Raw genomic sequence first — 25,479 nt, 5'->3', positions numbered from 1 at the left:
CTGTGTCAGACCTCACGTACCAGGATTTTTCCATTCCTTTCCTTGTCGGAATTCCGCACTGTCTCGCTCCGAGTTCCTCGGTTCTTCGACCTGGACCCGTTGGACAAAAACACAGACATCCTACGCGTAAAATCACAAAAATATAAAATAAAACTGATAATTAATAAAATTGCTTAAATAACTTACGGGAATGAAAATTAACTTTAAAGGTACCATAATGCATACATAGTGTCTCAAAATACTTGGTTTCTTATCGGATAACCAACGAAAATATAGTGAAAATGGTGACTGATCACAACCCCAAACTTAGCTCATTGCTTATCCTCAAGTAATGTCCTATATGACAAAGTGTCACTTCCCAAAATTTGTATTCTTACCATGATACTGCTGAGATCTTTCACCAACGCCTTCACTCTCCCTTTTATAGTTCCTACTTTTCCTAATGAGTTTTCTGCCGCACTTTCTCATCGAGGTACTGCTTCACCCGTTAGCTTACATAACACTCTCACCAAGTCTCTCGGGATTAAAGTGTTTTCACTCCCAATTCATAATATTCAATATCAATTCATAAGTTTGAATAGTTTATCCTTTCATATCAACTACATACAATATACACCTTTTGAGGTCTTTCGGGTTGTAACAGGGATTGGGTTATGTTGTGGTAAATACAAACAAAAAGGAAAACAAGTGGTTTTGGGTTCAGAGCCAATGTTCATATTCTTTTCACTGTGTCTTATTCTTTTCTTTTTCAATTGCTCAGTTTTTATTTGATATTCTCTTTTTTTTTCAACTGAGTGCTCTTCCTTCGGTGTGTGCTTCTTTCGAACCATCGACTATATTTCATTTTCTCAAATTTTTGATGGTCGTTTTTTCTTCTTCTTTTTCTTTCGTACTCACCTTGGTTTTTGATACTTATGGGGTTTACCCCAAACTTAGAATTTAACACAGCTTAATGACATCACATTGACTCTGAATAGGGTAAGGAAGTGTTTTGGGTCGCGGGTTACATTTATGTGGTTAGACAAACAAAGGGTACATGCTCAAATGGGGTTAATAAAGGATAACATTAACGGGATGGCTAGAAAGGCTCAGGGCTATAATCAAACAACGTGCCTCAGTGTGTGTATACATGAAGTGAAACTCCCAGAGAACCTACACAAAGTCAGAGTGATAAGACATACCTGAATATCGCTCATGATGACAAATGTGTTTGGCTTTTTATGCACTCACCATGTTAGGTAAAGCTTGATAGCATCCACAGTACTTCGAGTATGGTGCAACTTCTTACTCAACTCAGAATGCATAGGGAACATACTTTAGTTGAGCTTTAGAAATTGCGTCCGATCTTTTCTTCAGCAGTATCGACTTTCTGGGAAGATCCTTCGCAACAAGCAATAGTAAGTGGAGTGATCATTTCATCCACTACCGTTATTTATCATTACCTCATCCAACTATAATACCAAGAACCTAAAATACATGCAACACATGATATCCGACAGTAAAAATAAACCAAATGTTAACGGTAAAAATTGGGAACTAATCAAATAAAACATAAAACAAAACAAAATTAAATGTAAAAAGCATAGGAAAACCTCCCCCACACTTGAACTAAACATTGACCTCAATGTTTTAGAATAGTATAGAAGGAGGGTGACTCACAGTGCCCCACTGAGGGGGATGGGGCGGAAAGTGCAACATGCCCATACGAAATTTAAAATTTTCAACCTTTTCCATGTGAGTACCTTCGCCCTTTTATGCAAGGCACTGTGCAAACCTAAAATAACAAAGAAACACAAATAATAATTAGAATTAGTAACGCGTGGGTTGCCTCCCACGAAGCGCTTCGTTTAATGTCGCGTGGGTTGACGGTTCATCCCCCTTGTTACGGGGGGTACTTCAGCCTCCAAACCTTTTTGCACCTCTTGTCCAAAACTAGGAAGCTGTCTCTTTCATCCGTATGGATTCCTTTGTGCCACAAGTCCTTTTTAACCTTCATCTCCTTACCATGTTTTTCGTTTTTTTTCTTCTCTTGGTTCTTGGAATGGAGATGGGAGTTTTTCCATTCAGGGTGGCTAATGGCAGTGATGAGAGTCGAGAGGGCCTTCCTGCATCTTTCTCTGATGTTAGCATGTTACTTTTCCTTCTAGCCTCTGTCCTGATTAAGCCTACTTGATAGTGAGATTCTGTATCTTCCTCTAGCTTCTGGTCTTCAATAGAATTCAATGTCATCTCTTTGTCGTGATCTTTCAAGGTTAATGTGCCATGGTCCATGTCGAGATTGCATCGACTTGTCTGCATGAAAGGTCGACCCAGAATGATGGGTGCCTCATCATCTTCAGGTATGTCTAGGATTACAAAATCAACAGGAAAAATCAAGTCCTCTATTGTTACCATTACGTCTTCTGCTATACCATATGCATCCTTTCTTGAGTGATCCGCAAACTTCATATTGGTCTTTGTATCACTGACATTTTTAATACCCAACCTGTGATAGATTGATAATGGCATCAGTCTGCTTTCCTTGGAGCTTGTTGTTGTTGATATTGAGTCTGATATTGACATTGACCTTGTTGTGGAACATTCCCTTTCTGATCTTTCTAGGAGAAGTTTGGATGATTCTTCCAACCTGGATTGTAAGTGTTAGAGTAGGGGTTATTCTGCTTGAAGAATTTTATCTCTTCATTTTGTTGAGGAGTTGCAAAGCAATACATAGTGTGGTGAGGTCCATTACATATTTCACAAGTGATGGTCTGAGTAGGTTGAATTTGAGCTACCTGTTGAGTACCTATATTCATCACTTTTAATTTCTTCTCCACTTCAGCAGCAACTGTATCTTTCAAACAGATTTTATTTGCTTCTACTTTCAGGTCAATGACTCCTTCAGGTTTCCTTGTACACCTATCATATAATTCCATATGCTCATTTGTGGCTATCGCTTCAATGATCCTTTTAATACCGGTGGGTGTTGAGAAATTTGTTGAGCCACCGGCTGCTGTATCAATTAACTGTTTTATCTTTATTTTTAGCCCATTCACAAACATCTGCATTTGTTTAGTCTGATCCATATTATGAGTTGGGCACATTACCAGGACCCTTTTGAATCTTTTGTAGGTATCTCCCAATGACTCACCATCTTTCTGTTTGAAGTTCAAGATTTCATACCTTTTTCTCAAAAATACTGATGCGGGAAAATACTCATTTAAGAAAGCTGTTTCCATCTCTTCCCATGATGTAATACTGCCAGCTAGAAGAGAGTAAAACCACTCCTCCGCCTCTTCAGATAAGGTGAACACGAACATTCTTAACTTCTTTGCTTCATCAGTATGACCATCAATTTTCAAAGTAGTACTCATGGTCAGGAATCTCTGCAGGTGCTTGTTGGCATCTTCATTAACCTTTCCTGTGAAAGTTTTTCTCTCAAGTTGATTAATTATGCTAGGATGCAGTTGTACTATTTTTCCTATTATAGTAATAACGGGTAAATTCCCCGAATGTCAATCTCAAGGTCTGCACGTTAATATCGAGTTCAAATTATCATTCAATTAAACAAAAAGTGTGATTTGGGTTTTTAGATTCAAAATTATAAAAATAAAGGCAAAGGCAAATAAGGATGAAAATAAGGGTTTGTAAGGTAAGAGGAACAATGCCAGGGAAGGTGTAAGATTTATCCCTGTAACAACTCAGAGTCACTATTGCATCAACAAATATCAATTACCACCAGTTCTCAAGGGTATTTTCTCCCAAGTCCTTGGTGAGAGAACCTTTAATCAATATACCCTAATTTCTATGTCCATAGGCAATTAAGATGAAGTTAAGCTTTATTATATCAAGAACACTCTGGTTCATACGGGGTATCCCTAGTCCTAGGTAATATCTACTATAGAGTAACCTTATGAAAACCTTATCAATGATGGTCCAGCCTAATTGATAACCACAAAACAATCTCGATTGGTTCGAAAGAGAAAGCATTAAACACATCAAAAGGTTACCGTAAGAATAATATTATAAATGCAAAAGTATACTCAAATTCGTTAAAATTTTAAATCAGGGACACCCCCTAGCATTGGGGGGTTTAGCTACTCATATTGTTCAAAACAAATGGAAGATAAAAATTACACATTACAAGTATTTGGATGACTTCGATCTTCAATTGCTTCCGCTCATGAAAACCTTCAGCTCTCTGAACTCCTTGCTCTCTATAATACTTGATTGCTTGACAATACTGTGTTTTGCCTTGTTCCAAGATGATCTTTTCTTCGGTAGAAGGTTATCTTATATAGTGAAAATTCTAAGCAATAGATGGACATGTCCAAAAATCTCTCTGCAAGCCCGATAATCAAAAGCCCGGTGAAAAGGGAAAATTTTGGGCTTGGGCTGGCACGGCCCGTGTCAGCTCACTACTTCACTTGACACGCCCATGGGGCCTTGACAAGGTATGGGATAAGGCCTGACACGGGCCGTGCAAGTTGACATGGTCGGTCGTTTCAGGCTACTGCTTTTTGCTTCATTCTCCTTCTGCCTGACACGGCCCGTGTCAGGCCTCCTGTATCGGGATTTTTCCATTCCTTTGCTTGCCGAAATTCCGCATTGTCTCACTCCGAGCTCCTCGGTTCTTCCACCTGGACCTGTTGGACAAAAACACAGACATCCTACGCGTAAAATTATGAAAATATAAAATAAAAATGACAATTAATAAAATTGCTTAAATAACTTACGGGAATGAAAATTAACTTTAAAGGTACCATAATGCGTACATAGTGTCTCAAAATAATTGGTTTCTTGTTGGATAAGCAACGAAAGTATAGTGAAAATGGTGACTGATCAGTCCGCACAAAGGAACTTCCTAAGTCTCAACATCTAGCTGAAATCCTTCACATAGGGAAGAAGGAAGTGGAGCTCAATCTTAAACCTAAGGGCGGGACCCATGGTTTTGCCTTGAAGTTTCTGATTGACAAGGCTATTACATTTTCCAAAGCTGAAAGTTGGGATGCCTTCAACATTATCTTTGCTTTGATCATATATGGGATCGTGTTGTTCCTAAACATGGAAGACTTTATTGACTTGACTTCTATCTATCTCTTCTTGGCCAAGAACCATGTTCCTACCCTCCTTGCTGATGCGTACTATTCCATCCACGTGAGGAATGAGAAGAAGAAGGGAACTATTGTGTGTTGTACCCCCTACTGTATAGATGGTATATTTCACATCTACCCAGCAAGGGTACTTTTGTTGTGAACAAGGGAAATCTGAATTGGCCTCAAAGGATCATGCCCCTCACAACTGAAGACATCTCCTGGTATTCTAGAGTTTATGACAACATCAAGATTATCCTGGATTATGGTAATTTCCCCAATGTACCCATTCTAGGTACAAAGGGTGGAATTAGCTATAACCCGAGGATAGCATTGTGCCAGTTGGGTTACCCGATGATAGACAAACCAGATTCTGAGCAGCTAGAGGAGTTTGTTTTGTATGAAAGGGTTGACAACTAAGAGTTCCAGAAGGGGATTATCCGAGCATGGGGAGATATCCATCATCATAGAAGGGATGAATTAGGAAAGAAGAACTATATTGCGAAGGAAGCCTACACTCAGTGCGTTAAGGAGAGGGTCATAGAATTTTTGCTTCCATTTCCACCCGAACCTTCCATGACTATCAAGCCTGTTGAGCCTGTTGTTGTTCTTATTTCAGAGGTTGATAAACTCAAGGGGATTATCAAAGTGTTGGAGAAGGAGAATGCCGATCTCCGATCTCCGATCTAGCATCTGTAAGCTCACCTTGGAGAAAGAGAACTTGAAGTTTAATCTCAACCAAAAAAGGGACCGAGCAGCCAAGACCGTTAAAGATATTTAAGAACATCATAGAATAAGAAAAGTAGGTGATGATTTGAAGGGTACTATCGAAAGCCTTTATATGAAGAAGAAACAACTCGCCGCAACATAATACAAGGTGTGCAAAACAAAGATCAACTGCTAGGATCAATTCAAGAAGTTGCAAAGCCAACTAGAGACCTGCCAGAAGGAGCTGAAAGAGGAGCAAAACCGGGTTAAGAAGCTAGAAGTTTCTCTGTCTCAACATCAGTCTGACTTGGACAAGAAGTTTGAAGAAATTTGGGAGCTGAAGGGTCAAGCTCACAAGAATTTCGAAAGTACCAAGCGGCTCGATCAAGAGGTCAATCCGTGGGTGAGGAAGAGTCGTCATCTTCAAATCCTTTTAGACCAGAAGGAATCTTTCTTGCAGGATCTTCTAGATGGGCCTAACCATACATTATTGCGTAACCTCATCAAGGATGCGTAATACTGGAATGATAGACATGCTCGTTTGGCTCAGTTTGTTGTTCACGCATTGGAAGATTTGCCCAAGCTGCTGGAAGATGCTTATGATGTTATATTTCCACATGATACCCCTTGGGTTGTATTTCACTTTGTATATGCCTGTAGAGTTGTATTTCATAAGCTTCAGGCCGATCATGTTGTAGCTCACTGAGCAGATTATTGATTTGTATTATGTATCTGCTATTCTTCCATATTGAATAAAATGCGTTGTTTCCCTTTTATTTGGGCATTATCTTCTATCCATACTTTTATACTCTATGATTTCTCGTAAAACAATAGACAAATCTCGAAGATTCCCTAGAAATGATAAAATAAAATAAATAACAGTAAAAAGAATTTTTTGCATGTGTGCATCATTCATGTATCATATTGCATTTCATAAATATAAGACCAATAAACTCATCATTATTACTTGAACCTTCACAGAACCGTCATCACCGCCAAACTGACTTCTCGACATTAGTGCAATATTCGTACTCACCAGAAGCTAATCATGGAACAATTGGAACAGAACCATGTCGCGTTGAGAGAAGATGTGACCCACATGAAGGCTTAGATGGGTCAGCTTATGGATGTTTTGCAAAACTTGGCCAGAGGTCAAGAGGAGATCTGTCAAGAAAATCAGAGAGCTACTACTGCCACCAACCCAATTCTGAATACGACAGTAGGCCCAGTGGGAGGAACTGGTCCTATTGAAAATGGTCCCATTCACCAGAATGTCGCCCAGACCTTCCACATTCCTGTTCAAGGAGGCCCGCAAATTGAGGTAGATAAACACCTAGAATCTTTCTATGATGCCTATGGACCTTCACCAGCTGAGGTGGAAAAGAAGTTTCGTGTCCTGGAAGAAAAAATAAAAGCCATGGAAGGGTTTGGTACCTTCGGTTTGGAAGCTGCTGACATGTGCTTAGTGCCTCGGGTGAAAATTCCAGCTAAGTTAAAGGTCCCGGTTTTCGAGAAATACAAGGGGGGTAGTTGCCCGGTGACTCACGTAAGATCTTATTGCAGGAAGATGGCAGCATATTCTGATGATGAAAAGCTGTTAATGCGCTTTTTTCAAGATAGCCTAAGCGGGGCATCTCTGGAATGGTACATGCAGCTCGAGCACACTCATGTCTGAACCTAGAGAGAGCTTGTTGAAGCATTATAGAAGTATTACTAGTACAACACAGACATGGCGCCTAACAGAACCTAACTTCAAAATCTCACCCAAAAGACAAAAGAGTCTTTTAAAGAATATGCCCGAAGGTGGAGGGATATGGCCGCGAGGGTTCAACCTCCTCTTTTCGAGAGAGAACTGGTGGATATGTTCATGATTACACTTCAGGGTCCTTACTTGGTTCAAATGGTGGGGAGTGCATCATCAAGGTTTTCTGATTTGATGGTCACTGGTGAGAGAATAGAGAATTTCTTAAAGAGCGGTAGGATTCAGGGCGTCTCTATTGCTACAACGAATAGAGGAAAGAAGCCGTATGCTGGTTTCCCTAAAAAGAAGGAAGGATGCCTTACTACCAGGTTGCCGAAGTAACTCCCAATGGTTATCAGCAACAATTCTTTGTAATTCCTGCTGGCCAACAACCCATACCGTATTCTCCACCGATGCAGTATCAACAACTGTATGTTCCCCAATGTCAGAATTATTATCAGCCTGGTCAACAGAGAGAAATAAAGCCTGAAAGAAAGTTCGATGTGGTTCTTATGCCGTATAGTCAACTGCCTGCTCATTTGCTTCGCGGATCTTTGATTCAATTGAAGGGAATTGGGACCTCCTCCTAATCCACTTCCTCTAGGTTACGACACCAATGCAAGGTCTGAATTCCATTCTGGTGCCCCCGGGTACAATGTTGAGAATTGGAAGGCTCTCAAACATAAGGTACAAGATTTAATTTACTCGAAGGCCATTTCATTCACACCGAATGGTCCTAATGTTAATAATAATCCCATTCCTCCCCATGTCGGTCCTTCTGTGAGTATGTTAGAAGAGTCTCGTGACTACAAGGTGTTAACTGATGTTGACAAAGTGAAGACCTCTTTAGCGGTGGTTAAAGAAAAGTTGTTATCAAATGATGTGTTCCCAGATTGCTCTGCCAATTGTGAACAGTGTTTGTTGAATCCTTGGGTTTATGAATGATTGAGAATTGGTATCCAGCAATTGATGAATGGAGGTTGTTTTGTAGTAGAACAGGATTCTGGTGAAGAGCAGGTGGCTACCCTAGAAATTCCTTATACTCCTTTGTAAATCCCGGTGTCGTCTAATTCGAGGGTTCCTATGGTGATTCCCTGTCCATTGGAGCCCTTGGTAATTAATGTGCCATCTCTGTTTCATTTTGAGAGCACTAAGGCTATTCCCTGGAATTACAACTCAGCCGTGTACATTTATAGGCATAAGCAAGAAGAGATCAATGTAGCTAGTGAATCGGTAGTTAATATTACAGGTACCAGGGGTATGACCCGGAGTGGTCGTATCTTTGCTTCCGCTCCTCCTCCAAAGAAAGATGATGCTGAGGCGGTTGCGAAAAGCAAAGGAAAATAGGCTGTTGGTACTAGTCAGAGGCATGTTCCTCCTCATAATAAATTCGTGCCAAAAGATGTTGAGGAGTTTTTGAAGTGGTAAACCAGCTTAATCATACAGCTTCCAAAATTTCCATTCTATCTCTATTGTTGTGTTCTGAAGCACATAGGGATGCTTTGATAAAATTCCTTAGTGCGGCTCACGTACCTCAAGAGATTATTGTGAATCAGTTCGAGGGGGTAGTAGCCAATATTGTCGCGAGTAGCCATATTGGGTTCTGTGACAATGATCTTCCTTCATAGGGGAAATCTCACAATAAGGCTCTTCACATCTCCATCGAGTGCACTGATACGGTTATGTTCAGAGTGTTGGTGGATACAGGGTCCTCCCTGAATGTGCTACTTAAGAACTCTTTGACCAAGTTGACTATAGAAGCTTTGTTGATGAAACTGAGTACGTTTGTGGTCAGAGATTTTGATGGATCTCGAAGGACGATGGTGGGAGAAGTGGACTTACCAATCATGGTTGGGCCTTACACTTTCTTCACTACTTTCTTTGTTATGGATATCTTCCCAGCTTACAGTTGCCTTTTGGATCGTCCGTGGATTCATTCAGCTGGGTTAAAGTTCATCATCAACGGAAAAATGGTCACAATAGACAGAGAAGAAGATGTGTTGGTAAGTCAGTTGTCATCATTCATGTACATAGAAGTGGGTGGGGAGATTCATGAAACCCCGTTTCAAGCTTTTGAGATTGCTAATTGTTGATGGCTTTGCTCCATAGCAAAGGGTCTAAGAAGTATGAGTTACCCATGTCTTCCTTGAAAGATGTCAAGACATTGATAGAAGTCGGACACCCCAAAGGTTGGGGAAGGGTACTTGAGCTGCCCGTAAACAAAGATAAATCTGGGATGTGATACCAACCGCGACAGATGGTGCAAGAGACGAATCAGAAAGTAGTCAAGGGGCAGATCCCTCCAATTCCAGAGACGTTTGTCAGTGCCGGACACCTTTTCGAAGGACAAATCTCCCTTGTTGATGATGAAGCAAATACATTTAATGCAGATTGCTTTGTGTTTAAAAAGGCTCCAGGCCAAGAGCTTAGTAATTGGACTTATGTGGATGTTCCTCAAGTCATCATGATAAAAAAGTAATTTTTCTTATTTTTTATTTCAAAGACCCTAGGCTCTGCCAAAAGCATATGGGAATTTGTAGGGGCCCCATTTTTCTAAACAACGTTTATCATAAACAAATGAGTATTTCACATTCAATTATGTTCCCTGTTTTTCATTTTCCCTTTTTAAATACAAAAATGTTTTATCTTTTCATTTCCATCATTCTAAAAAAGAGCATTAATCACCATTCGTACAGATCCGACTCAGATTCCCTTGATAACGGTACTGCTATGGCTCATTATGACTTTGAATATCCAATTTACCACGTCGATGAAGATGGTGAGGAAGATTGTGACCTCCCCGAAGAGTTGGCCAGACTGTTGGAGCAAGAGTCAAAGTTCATCCAGCCATACCAGGACCTGTTAGAAGTGATCAATCTCGGGTCTGAAGATTGTAAAAAAGAAGTGAAAATAGGCGCTGCCTTCGATGAGAATGTTAAGAAGGGGTTGATTGAATTATTGCACGAATATGTTGATGTGTTTGCTTGGTCATATCAAGATATGCGTGGGTTGGATACAGATATTGTGGTACACTGATTGCCGCTCAAAGAAGAATGTCATCCTGTGAAGTAGAAACTGAGAAGAACTCGACCTGATATGGCTATCAAGATAAAGGAAGAGGTTCAGAAACAATTCGACGCCGGTTTCTTGGTAGTATCTAATTATCCTCAATGGGTTGCAAACATTGTGCCGGTGCCTAAGAAAGATGGCAAGGTACGAATGTGTGTTGACTATAGGGACTTGAACAGAGCAAGCCCGAAAGATGATTTTCCGCTCCCGCATATTGATGTGTTGGTGGATAATACAACTCAATCCTTAATGTTCTCGTTCATGGATGGTTTTTCTAGCTAAAATTAAATAAAGATGGCTTTGGAAGACATGGAAAAAACTACTTTTGTTACCCCTTGGGGAACATTTTGTTACAAGGTCATGCCTTTCGGACTAAAGAATGTTGGTGCAACATATCAAAGGGTAATGATAACTCTCTTTCATGATATGATTCATAAAGAGATTGAGGTATATGTTGACGATATGATTGAAAAATCTCAAACAAAGGAGGAACATCTGGTTCATCTGTCGAAGTTGTCTGAAAGACTGGGGAAGTTCAACTTGAGATTGAATCCTAACAAATGCATATTCGGGGTAAGATCTAGTAGGCTGCTAGGTTTTATCATGAGCCAACAAGGGATTGGGGTCGATCCTGACAAAGTCAAAGCGATACAAAACATGCCAGCTCCAAAAATAGAGAAAAAGGTTTGTGGTTTCTTAGGGAGGTTAAACGACATAGCTAGATTCATCTCGCACCTCACAGCTACATGTGAGCCTATCTTTAAATTACTCTGCAAAGATCAAGCTGTTGAATGGAATCATAATTTCCAGAACGCGTTTGAGAGAATAAAAGAATAATTGCAAGAACCTCCGATCTTAATTCCTCAAGTGCCAGACAGACCTCTCATTATGTACATAACTATTCTTGATGAATCCATGGGTTGCATTCTTGGGCAACACGATGAAACGGGTAAAAAAGAACACGCCATCTATTACTTAAGTAAGAAATTCACAGATTGTGAGAAGAGGTATACGCTACTGGAGAAAACATGTTGTGCACTTGCTTGGGTCGCCAAATGCTTGAGACAATAGATGTTGACCCACAAAACTTTATTGATCTCTAAGATGGATCCCATCAAGTATATATTTGAAAAGCCTGCTCTTACAGGAAGGATCTCCCGTTGGCAGATGGTCTTAACAGAATATGATATCCAGTTATCATGCAGAAAGCTATCAAGGGTAGTGTACTCTCTGACTACTTGGCACATCAACCTATAGAAGAATATCAACCCATGAAATTCGACTTCCCCGACGAAGATATCTTGTTCATTAGAGAATGCAATATTTCAGGCCCTGAGGAAAGCCCCAAACCAGTATCGTGATGGACACTCATGTTCGACGATGTGTCATAGCTCAATTTTGTCCCTACCCCGATACAATTTTCATCTGATCCATGACCTTACAGCACATGCATACATTCATTATTTCAAAAAAAAAATATGGGTAACCGATTACCCTAATCAGGGTAACTGATTACCCAGACCAAAAACTGATTTTTTGGCCATTTTGGGACTGTGTAACCGATTACACCTGCGTAGACAACAAAAATAGCTCTGTTTTTTACACAGAGGACCCTTTGGTTCACCCACTTCAACCCCTTTGCTTCCCCTATAAATAGAGCAATATCCCCACTCATTTTTCAAGCTTGAAAGCCACAAAACCTCTGCCCAAATCACCTTCAAGCTCCCTCTTTTCAACCTAAACCCTAACTCACCCAAACCCTCTTTTCTTCTTTGAACCACCCAACCACCATGTAAAAATCCACCATTTCCATACAACAACAACAACAGTAGCAAACTTCTAACCTTCAATTACATAATCATTCACCATCACCATATAAACATACACCTTCCTTCTTTTCCATTTTTCTACCACAACAACCATAACCACCCTCTTCCAAGCTTTTTGCTTCATTCTCAAACCCAAACACAACAATAACCTAGTTTTGACACCACACTCTTGGTAATATTTTGGACTCAAACTCCTTAACATTTTTTGGTTTTGTTTTATGTTTGAAAATGAGTTTTTACTCTTGGTTTGTGTTTTGAGAGAGATTTGAGTCAACTTTGAGACAAGTGTTTTTTTGTTAGGTTTACACTCTTTTGGGGATTTTTTGCTCTTACTACTTGTTATCCACCATTTTCAATCAAACCTTGTTTCTTGTTATCATTTAATATTTATTGTTGACTTGTTTTTCACATTTATTTGGTTGATGAGTTCTATTAGATCATGACCATGGTTGTTTAGAGTTGATTAAATCATCAATACTTCAAACCTATTAATGGTTGATCAATAGATCATTCATGATACTTTGAGGCATTGATAGATTGTGTCTACTTCATCCATATTTGGGTCATTTGATACATAGATGAAACCATTTCCTAAACCTTGTTTCTTGTTATCATTTAATATTTATTGTTGACTTGTTGTTACATTTATTTGGTTGATGAGTTCTACTAGATCATGACATGGTTGTTTAGAGTTGATTAAATCTTCAATGTTTCAAACCTATTAATGGTTGATCAATAGATCATTCATGATACTTTGAGGCATTGATAGATTGCCTCTATTTCACCCATATTTGATTCATTTGATGCATAGATGAAACCATATTCTCTATATTAACTTGCTAATTGTCGCACCTCGAAAATGGGGATACGACTTTAAGCGAAGCGCAATCGCACGCTCGCAATGATGGACTGAACAGAGTCGCCACCGAACTTTATTTATTCCTAAAAAGGAAAGGGGAAATATCGATAAAACCCAATACAAAACAATAATGATTATTGATCGTCGAAACCAAATCAGGGTTCGGGAGTCGGTTACGCAAGGGGAAGGTATTAGCACCCCTCACGTCCGCTGTATTCAACGGGAACCGTTTAGTTAGTTTCGTTTTGAATGTTAGCTTATGTTAGTCTTCTCAAGTTATTATGAGGGAAGGAAAGAAAAGGGTAAGAGAAGAATGTTTTTGGATTTTTAACGAAGGACCTATCCTAAGTTTTTTTATTAGTGGGCCTGACAAGATTTACAAATCCTGCTCCTACGTATCTCAACAGAGAAATCAAGGCTTACGTAGTTTTGGGTAGAAAAATGTTTGTTTGTTGGTCGATTTTAGCGAAAGCTATACTGTATTAATCGATGAAAACATTGTTTTACCCAAAACAGATGAGGAGTGGACGTATACCACACATCGAACAGATTTACAAATCATCATTTGGAAAAACGTCACTTATCTCGACTCAACAATCATGGCCGAAACATTTTTTTGCATCACCTTAAGACAATATGTCTTTCGTTTATGAAAAAGGTTCTTTGATTAATCGCACGGCGACGAGAAAAGAGTTTGATTAGTTGGATGTATTTTGAGTGATGGCGAGAACTTGGATGAGCGAGATATCCATCTCGAATCCTAGTCTCAGGAGTGCACGGTATACACCATGTTCCATTTCCATCTTATTGACAAAAGTGTTTAGTAAAGATTAAGTATTTTTAGGTTTGATTGAGAAAGGGGTTTGAAGAAACCGCATTGACAATTTTAGACGATGACGAGGGCTAAGATAGGCGAGGTATCCACCTCGAATCTTAATCTCAGGAGTGCACGGTATACACCATGTTCCATTTTCATATTTATTAAAAGGGTGTTAAGGTAGGAAATAAGTATTTTTTGAGTTTTGAAAGACGAATATTTAAGAATGAGACATAAGCCCCGAGATTAATAATTCAGGGTTCCTGCTAGATTCCAATGGTCCTCTTCCAATCGAATTATTTAGAAAAAAGTTTGGATATTGTATTTGATTTTAAGAAAAATCTCTCAATATGTGATCGAGGATGGATTCACATAAATGATTTGAGACAGTTTGACTTGGTTACAAAAATTATTTGAAGTCGAAATTGAAATGGTTTAATGGAAAATGAAAACTCAATAAGAACAAGACATGTGCTTTTGGACTCAATTGTTCAAGGGTTACACTGGAATGCTAGATTCCAACGGTCCTTTTCTTTCGTGTTTTAAAAATGGAATTTAATCGAGTTGCAAAGATAGTTTAAAAATATAATAAAATTATAGGGATAAAATTAATTTTACTATTTTATATATATCGAATTAATTTTATATATAATCGAGTTCCCACCAGAATGCTAGATTCTAATCGGAGGAAATGAAATTAAATGTTGAAACTATGGAAAGTTAGTGAAATTTAAATCGAAAATTTAGCGAATTTGAATGTGATTATTTACATGTGTAAGGGTATGACCATAAATATCAATAACCTAATTAAATTAATTACCATATGGAAATCAATTAACCATACCAAATCCCATATCAAAAAAAAGTTAATAATTAAGAAAATCTAAAAAAACTAAACATTTAAAATCTAAACAACTAAATAACGATTAAATTAAATTAATGAAAGTAAAATAAAGAGTAAGAAATTATAAAAAAAATTAAATGAAATAGTAAGCATAAAAAATAAAAGATATGGAGATATGCTACTCCCAAGTATCGAACTCATCCCACTAAAGAAAGAGAAACTGCTCCCTCTCCACTCGACCATGACTTGCTTACTGCTAGATTAAGATTGATAAAACCTATGTGCTGACCGGAAATTCCTAAAGAAAAAACTTCATTTAAGGCCCAAATCTGGAAATGTCCAGAGAAGGCGAAAGGTTCCAAACCCTAGCCGCCTGAACTTCTCGATTCAGTCAAAGATGCCGTATTAAATGTTGGCCAACAATTTTCAATGAGGAGCACACAAAAAACGAAAAGCCAACGCTTGGGTAATGGAGTATGGCACGGATATTGATCCAAACAGCAAGGTCATAATAAACATCAGCATGCAAACCTAAAGAGAAGCATCTTTCCCAAAAATCACAACAAACAATCACCTCTCTCAACCGAAAACAAAACTAGATTTTCTTCCTTTTCTAAAAACCTATTTCCTTCTTCCTAGATGCAAGCGAAAAAAAAAACTTCCTACCAAGTATCAAATGCCAGTGGATCGCAAATGGACGAAAGCACTCACCTTCGGCGATGACTCGACGACGATGGTGAAGCTTGTATCTTCCTCTCTTCGCTGGGGTTTCTCCGTCGTCGTCGCTCCCTCTTCTCTTCTAGGGTTTTTCGCCGTCTGAAAAAATTAGGGTTTTTTCTCCTCCCTCGCCTCTCCGCTTCGCTCCTTTTATACCCAGCTTGCTAGGGTTTCAGATTTTGGCTTATGGAGATCAAAAGAGCATCTCTGCGAAATCCTTTAGGGTGCTCAGTTTGTTTGCCCTATTTGATGTTTGATCTGGAAACGGTAATACAAACCGTGCACTTTCTTCTCTGAATTCGTCTTAATTCTCTTTTGGGGTATTTGTTGAATTTTTTACCGCCTTGCTAATTTACTTGTTTTTATGCTATCTTGCACAACAGAGTAAAGGCTTCAAGAAGAACAGCATGGGAAGCATTGTTCCTGTTTACATTCCTCACAACATCAGTATCCTTTGCAAGACTTCAAACAATGATTTTCTTGTATTTGGATTCACAAGTGCAAAACATTCACAGTGTTATCATTTTTTTAGGTGCTATACTATGACGCCCGTCCCTTGCCACTTGCCTCTTTGTTGGCTCATTACGCTTAGAAACTCAATTTGGTGATTGCAAAATCAGAGGACAGAAGTGGCGTGTTGCTGATGGATTCAGGCTTAAGTTTGGACAATAGGATATGATAGACCAGTCAGCAGCTGGCTGCAATTTGGAACCCGTAAATTCCATGCAGTAGGGGGAGATTCGGCCTGAACTTGGTTGGCCTCGATGGCCTGAAATGCCTAAGGTTGGACCATGTTCTTATTGGCTTTGTATGGTTCTTTACATAGGTTTGATGCATTGTTTCTTTGTATGACCTAGTTAATCGTATGTTTAATGCCTTGTTTGACTGTATGATAGGCTGTAATGCCTCTGGCTAGTCCTTTTCAAGTCACGCACCCATGGAAAGATTGTTGGATAGTAGCTTGCAACATGGAGGTTCACCTGTCTTGCACATGAAGTAGCGTTGCTACATAGCACAAACCCAACATCAATGGTGGAAAAGGGATTAAGGTAAGTGTTGAAAGAGTGTAATTTTGTTGTATCTTCCAAAACTGTTCTTCATTATGTTTGTAGTGCTGGTAAAATCTTGGTGACACTAAATTATTTAGCAGCCTTGCAGATGAACCAACGATTTCATTTGAAGCTGGAGTTATACTCATCTTTTGTGATGATTCAAACTTTGTTCCGCTTGTATATGCATTTCTAGTAGCAGTGCCTGTGACAACCATTTTCTCAGCATCAAGAAACTGAACGGGATTCTCATATGAATTTTCAAAACTAGACGAATGAACCTCGTCTAGGATATTCTCGACATTCACATCAAGGCAGGTTTTAGCAGATTGGGATATTGCACCATGATAATCATCTGATTTGTTAAATTGTTCAACTGATCCTTGATGTGTGATGCGGGAAGGGGAAGGACTGAAGTGTTAGGATGAAATTGTAAGTAAAAATTGGAATGCAAATCCGTTTCTTTTTGTTGTTTCGAAAGAAGTCAGTTTAATAGAACTCTGTTATTATAAAATTTGTGTGAATTAGTGTTAAGCTGATTTTTTGCATTTGGTTCCTACAGGTTATGTTGATGTGGTTCTTTGGAGTGGTGGTTCATAACCGCGTTGCCTTGTTGATGCGTAGAGACGAGGCGTGTTGACGAATGAAGGCTTGTGCTTGTTGTTGATTGAGAGGGCGATGATGAAGATCGTTAAAGTTGGTTTATAGAAGGTCTCTGATAAATCTTGATGAAGACGAAGCCTATTCCAAATCGTGAGTTTCTCTCTTCCCAATTTTGTTTTCGATGTTCTGTTAAAGATTTCTTCTTCCTCAATTCCTTGTGTGTGACTGTGTTCTTCATTTCATCTTGCTTCTCCTCAATATCTCTGTTTCTATTCCTGTTAGATGTGGTTCGAGGGAGGTTGAAGGATGGAGTTGGAAGCAGGTTGAAGGGTGCATAAGTTCTGGTATGGAGGTTTTTTCAGTTTGGTTATCAATTCGGTCTGTTATGGAATTTGGGTGTGTCGTTGTTTTTGGAAGGTGGTTAGAAGCTATTATGAGAGTTTGTTATTTTTGTTGTGGATTTGGAGTCTGTTATAGGTTTGTTATAGGTTTTTGTTGAAGTTGTTATGGGAAATGGTTACATGTTATTGGAATTTTGTTATGAGTGAATCTGGAAGCTAGAAGTTAATTGTGGTTGGCATCCTGTTGTCAGTTTTTGAGGGTTCAGCTTCGAAAGAAAAAAGTGAATGCCGGTTATTCGTGGCTTCTTGTTCTGTTTTCTGTTATGTGTTGAGAGGAATGTTTTCTGCAGGTTTTTTCTTGGCAGGGTGTTGGTTTGCCATCAAAGAAGTTTGAAAGGCTTAATGATGTACTATAAAGCTTTCTTTGGAGTTGGCTAGGAATTGTAGATTGTGGGTTTTATGTATTTTTTGATTGAAAACCTAGTATATGGATGTAATTGGGTTAAATGGAATTTGAATAGTGTAATTGAATATTATAGTTGGAATTGAAAATTGTATGGTTTCAATGCAGTGGGCTTTGAATGAAGGTGGCATGATGAGTATGTGATCCTAATGAAAAAGAATGAAAGTTGGAATGGAATTGGTTTAAAAGGTGACAAATGAACACTGTTCCAAGTGGTTTGAAAAATGTGAAAATGATCTGAGACAAAAAGAATGGACTTTGTAATGGACATGGTTTAAAATGGACATGTATTATGACTTGAAAAATGATTTTAGTTAGATGATTGAGTGTGGACCATGATGACAATGCAATGCACAAATGAACTGGAAGTATCGTGAACCGACTGTTGACCAAAGTCAACAAAAAGTCAAAGTTTCCAAATTGCACCCTCTCATGTAATGAACAAAGGAATGTCGTGTAATGCTACTCGAATGGGATCTTGGTCATGAATTTGATGTTGTAGTGAATGAATTTGTATTGAACTGACATGAACATGCCTTGCAAATGATATGACTTCGAATCAACTATGACCATAACTTTTAGCTGACTTAAAGTCAAAGCAAAAATCCGTGAATGAAGTGTGAAAGAAAAACCTATGACAAATCTTGAATGAACCATTAAATAATAACCAAAATCGGGGTGTGACAGTTGCCCCTATTTAAACATCCTCCACCAGAGGAAAATGAAACAACACTTTTCATCGGATCGCAGTGGGGGATGGTTAAATACAATGAAGACCCAGATTTTGATCCTGAAAAATGCAAATGTTATGATATGATATGCATGGATGCAGGAATGAATGACTCTTTTTATTTGATTTGCTAGGGATATGATCAGACATAATATAAACCCTAGCATGCTGCTTTATGATAGATACAGAATGAAACAAAGATCTGTGGGGGATGCTGATGGTCCACAGGGAGACAGACAAATGGTAAAAACCAACTCTCTGGGGAAAACAATCCTGCTGGAGAATCGAACGCATACTAGAGAGTAATCGAAGTGAAAGTTGATAAATGACACTTAGAATACAAAAGATTTCGGCAGTAAGTTCACACATGACTTACTAAACCTGAATAAGAAAAATTTCTACAACGGGTTCATACATGACCTGATAACACTGAAACAATCATAGAGAATGACTCTTCAAAATAGGTTCATACATGACCTGGTAATACTGGAATGAAAGCTCAATAGCAGATTCATACATGACCTGACAATGCTGGGGAATATCAAGAAGTTCTGACAGCAGGTTCAAACATGACCTAACAAACTCAGAAAAAGTTCAAAAAGAATATATCCACAGTTCATACATGACCTGATGACCAACTTGAACATTTTGAGAAAGTTTCCATAACCAGTTCATACATGACTTGACAACACTGAAATAATCATAGAGAAAGATTCTTCAAAACAGGTTCAGACATAGCCTGGTAATACTGGTATAAAGGCTGAACAACAGGTTCATACATGACCTGACAAAACAGGAACATCCAAAGAATTTTCAATAGCAGGTTCATACATGACCTGACAACACTTGATTATTCAAAGAATTTTCAACAGCAGGGTCATACATGACCGGACAACACTTGACTATTGAAAGAGTTTTCAACAACTAGTTCAAACATGACCTAACAACACTTGAATATTCAATGAGTGCTCAATTAACAAGTTCAAACATGACCTGGCAACATTTCGGAACGTACAAGGAAGGTTTGACCAACAGGACCATACATGACTTAATGACAACTTGAATATCAAGGAAACTTTATTCAACAGGTTCATACATGACCTAACAACACTGGAAAAAAAAATCAAAGAACCTCATCAATAAGTTCATACATGACCTGACCATTTGGAATATTCAAAGAGTTTTAAAAACAAGTTCAAACATGACCTGATAATGTTGGGGGATATCAAAAGGTTCCATCAACAAGTTCAAACATGACCTGAGAATACTTGGAAAACATACAAGGCAAGTTTTATCAACAGGTCATACATGACCTGACATCGTTGGAATATACAAAACAATTCAACAACGGGTTCAATCATGACCTGACAATGTCAGGGGACATCAAAAGATTTTATCAACAGGTTCAAACATGACCTGACAATACTAGAAAATAAACAAACAAAAGTTCCATCAACAGGCTCAAACATGACCTGACAACATTGGAAAATTCAAAGTGTTTCAACAACAAGTTCAGACATGACCTGACGATTCTGGAGAAAGTCAAAGAATTAAACTCTCTGTACGTGCCAACAACAATTGGACTTTGACCGAAAGCAATGGATTACAACCAACTTTTAACGGATAGGTGCCAACAACAATTGGACTTTGACTGTAAGAAATGGATTACAACTAGCTTTTAACAGATGTTGCCAACAACAATTGGATTTTGACCGAAAGCAATGGGTTACAACCAGCTTGCCAGCAACAACTGGACTTTGACCGAAAGCAATGGGTTACAACCAGCTTTTAACGGATTGGTGCCAACAACAATTGGACTTGAAATGATGTCGGTGACAACCAAAATTTAGATACCAATTACAATTGTATTTATAAACAGAGTGACAATGATGCCAACAAAAATTGGGTTTAAAATGAGTTCTAGTAACAACTGAGCTTGGAATAATGCTAGTGACAACTAGGTTTTAGGAGACACCAATGAGTCTTGAAATAATTCCAGGGAGTAGCACAAGGGTTCTGGAAGTGCGTCAGAACAAAAATGATATGTCTGGGAATTCATCAGAGAGTAAAAGAAACAAATTCTGGAAATGCATCAGAATTATAAGTGATATTCTGGAAATACATCAGAATACAGACACATCTAGTAATACATCGAGGCAATTCTGGAAATAAATCAGAATACAGACACATCCGAGAATACATCAGATAGGTGGCGAAACATCTGGAAATACATCAGACAAGCTGTGGAAATACATCAATAAACAAATGAGTAATCCGGAAATTCATCGGATAATCCAAAAAGGAATTGAACTTCATGAAATTTTTTGCCAACTGAGTCGGACTTGAAAATGACTGCGAAAACCGGATGATGGTTTAAGGGCACCAAAGACAAATTGGAATTAAAGGTCAAAGGATATAGGATCGACAACAAGACCTAGGTCAATGCAAAATGAGCACGAAGTACATTTCGGCTATGCATGATTTGGATTTTTTATGCATGATATATGAATGATCATGATTATGAGAATGCTGGCACTTGAGTGGACTGGGAGTTGTAGAGGCTTTTTATGGATATCATGATTCCTTAACACTGAGAACTCAACCAAATATTTTGTGATAGATGTTGTCAAAGGAGAATTCTATCAAGTTTGATAGCCACAACTTAGCTAATGGGTTTCTTTTGGAGGATTAATGAATCATGCTAGCATAATTTCCGAGCACTCATCTTAAACTCAAAAGTTCTTGGCGTATGGCAGAATTTGTTTGAGCAGTTTGAAAGCATGGAGAAAGAGGTTTTGCCCCTCTGTGGCTCAACTCGCCCCAGTCCGTTGGGTCTTTGGAAATGTTCACCTTGAAAGTGAGTTTGGAAATAACTTTCCATGAGACTACCTCGAGATGGCTTGCCCCAAGTGTTTGAAACTTGCAATGGTCTGAACTTGACTAACCAAATGTTGGAATGGCAGACTCTTGATTGAATTTCCTTGGACTTATTGAGCTCTGAGGTGGCTTGCCCCGGTCTGAGTCTTGAAGCAGATTAGTCTTGGCTAGATGATCCTTAGGGTGATTAGCTCGAATTAACTGATGCTCAAAGTGATTTTCCCCTGACTAGACTTCTTTCACCTTATCAAGTTCCTCAACTGTATTTGGAATTTCTTGGATGCTAAGTGTTGACTCGCAAATAAGACTGTTCATTCAAAAATGGTAATTTTAATTCAATGCCTATGCAAAAATTTGAAATCAAAGTTTATTGATATGAATGGGTGAAATACAGTGAACGAGTCGTTGATAAGAACACAATGGTGATCAAGTCATTCACAGTATGCAATTTGGTGCCACCAAATGATTAAATTTTTTTTTTGGAGTCAGGTTAACACAACCTTGTTGTAGTATGCTTTCAAAATAAACCCTGTCTCAATTAGGTCTTTTAAGGGTTGTAACGTGGTCTGGTTCACGGTTTTTTTGAAACAAAAGGATATAAGGCTCAAAAATTATTTTTACCCACCCCTTCTTCTTGATGATCTCCAGTTCCTATGTTCAGTTAATTTAATACACGCATTCGACTTCGAGGGTGCGAAAGTGAAAATGAGGATTCAAGGTGAGATTTTCTTGAAATGGTAGTCACCTTATTTTGTTTTTGTTGAGTATTTAATGACCTCTTTTGATTGATTTTCTTTATCCCTAATTTTGCCTGGACCGCTTCTTTGAAGCTTTCGGTCCATTGGGATGCCCTGACTTTTGCCTAAGTTATTTTGTGGTGTTTGACTTAACGGACTTTTTTTTGTGTTGACTGCCAGGTTATTGGTGAATGAGGATCAACCAACACTAATTTTAGCTTTCTCAACTCCTTCGACACTTCAACATGTGCGCGAAGGATAATGTGTGGTTGAACCTAATTGGAGGATGTACATATGGACAAATTTTGAAAGATCGAATGCACGATCAAACTATCTGAACATAACTACCCTGCCCCAGGTTAAGATTAAGGGTTTTAGATCTGAAATAAACACCAACTTCTAGGCTCAAAGTGGTTGACTAGGGATTAACTCCTTATCTCTTCAGTGTTTGGGGATTTGAAACAATGCCTTACATCATCGACAAGGTTTTACTCAAAAGCATACCACAACAATTTCAGGTGTTTCGTTTTCATCATCCTCCTTCCAATCTTTGTTAACACAACGATTTGATAAACAAAAGTGAATGAGAGGAGTATTTTTGTTTTTAACATAAATGAGTGAATACGAATGGATCAATTCAAAAGATGCATAAACATTTCATTAACCTTACCAATTCAAAGAAAACAACAATGCTTAAAAGCAATTAACAATCAACATGTGAGGAAACTCCAAAAGAGATGCTGAAACAACCAAATGATTGCCAGCTTGGGAATGACTTCTTCAAAATTGATCCATTAACTTAGGGGGACACCCCTTGAGATCTTCGCACTTATCCGGCTGATAGGTTAACATTTACCACCAAGCTTCCTTCTTGAAAGTCTATGTACCCGTTGTCAATCAACTGTTGTACTTTGGCTTTGAAAGCATTACAGTCTTTAGTTGAGGGCCCTTCTGATCCGGCATGATATCCACATTTCACATTTGGGTCATACCCGGGTGGGTAAGGTTGTGGAACCGGCTTGAGAGACTTGGGAACCACCAACGAGTTTTGAATTAGAGGTTGTAGAAGTTGGCTATATGTCATGAGGATTGGAAATCCAGGGCGATATCTCAATGCTCTTACCAGGAAATGATGATATCTCATTAGCCACATCCTTGACCTCTTCCTTGTGGTACAAAACCTTGAGGGGTTAGGGGTCCTTTCCTTTTCGCTACTTGGCCCAAAAATCAAGATGTATGTACCTGAGCTTTCCTCTTCCAATGCTTCTTGAATTTTCCTTAGACATGGTTCTTTGTTCTAAACACGTGTCAGGAATCACTTTGCTGATCATGGACAAAGGATGGATGAGTTTTTTGGTATTTCAGAAAATGATATGCAATGTGTGATGAAGAATGCATATGCAATGGTATATGAATAGATACGATGCATTTTTTTTATGTTTTGGTATGCAATCCAGGTAGTTAGGATCTGGGATAATGTGAGTAACTCAGAACATCTTACTAGGTAGGCTCCTTAACAGATAGTTCTAGGATTTCTACCCATAAACCCACTCACGGGATAGTTTTTACATTTTTGATAAGGTTCCCAGAGTCATGGACCATAAATCGTATTAACATCATAAAACAAGCTAGCCGCTTTATGACAAGAGTGACGAAAGGTCTCTTCTGAGCGGGGTTTTCACATTGGGTGCAAAAAGGAGAGGCCCTTGGAGTCCATCATTACGCAACCACCAAAGCAGAAACTGGTTCTAAGAGGGGGTCCTAGAGTCATGGACCCTTCATGAATCAACGTCATGCAACATGCTAGCTGTCTTATAACGAGATCTACAAACAGGTCTACTCTAGGGGAGTCTTCATGCTAGGCACGAAAGGAGTGGCGCTTGGGGACTAACACTATACAATTTCCAATTCTAAACTTATGTGTTCTCTCTTCTTTTTCCAAAGCTCAGGTGTAGAGCTTTATTCATGATATCAAAATCCCAACACCCACACATAGATATATATATATATATATATATATATATATATATATATATATATATATATATATATATATATATATATATATATATATATATATATGCATATATAAAAATGCGATAAAACAGAGATAAAGAAAGCATATAACAAAGGAAGAAAAATAAACAAATAAAGCTAACACACATACGAAAACTTAACTGAACTAGGGTTGACTCACTTAGGGATGTTCCACTCCCCAGCAGAGTCGCCATCTGTCGCACCTCGAAAAATGGGGATACGACTTTATGCGAAGCGCAATCGCACACTTGCAATGATGGAATGAACAGAGTCGCCACCGAACTTTATTTATTCCTAAAAAGGAAAGGGGAAATATCGATAAAACCCAAGACAAAACGACAATGATTATTGGTCGTCGCAACCAAATCAGGGTTTGGGAGTCGGTTACGCAAGGGGAAGGTATTAGCACCCCTCACGTCCGTTGTATTCAACGGGAACTGTTTAGTTAGTTTCGTTTTGAATGTTAGCTTTGTAAGACCCCAATTTTGTCCCTAAGATCCCTCATGGCATCATATCATAGCATTGCATAACCTCAAGGATCTTTGAGCATCTTGCCTTCCTTTCCTTTGGGTGGAGATCTCCTGTGAGTGGTTTGAGATCACCAGACATTGTTTGCATTGTATATCATTGCTTTTCTTGTTTAATCATTAACCAAAAGCACCAAAAATATGCCATCTAACATTTGTTTTGCAGTCTAAGCAATCATCAGGAAAGGCAATTCAAGGTTTTCCTTTATACAAGAGGTGTTGGTATTTTCTTGGTATAAGGACCACATGACATTATCTTGAGCTTATATGAGTTAGAGGTTCATTTTGGAGCAAATTCTCCAAGTGGTTGAGGCTCAAATTCATCAGTGCATTGCCAAGGTCATCTGAGGACCATATGATCAACTGTGCAGTCAATTGAGGACTTTGAGGTGTGGGAAATGATTTGAGACATCCCATTCATGGTCAAACAAGGCCTATTCATCATGTCAAACATCTATC

Source organism: Lathyrus oleraceus, chromosome 3, assembly GCF_024323335.1.
Source record: "Lathyrus oleraceus cultivar Zhongwan6 chromosome 3, CAAS_Psat_ZW6_1.0, whole genome shotgun sequence".
NCBI classification, from domain to species: Eukaryota; Viridiplantae; Streptophyta; class Magnoliopsida; order Fabales; family Fabaceae; genus Lathyrus; species Lathyrus oleraceus.
Note: the sequence above shows the minus strand (reverse complement) of the source record.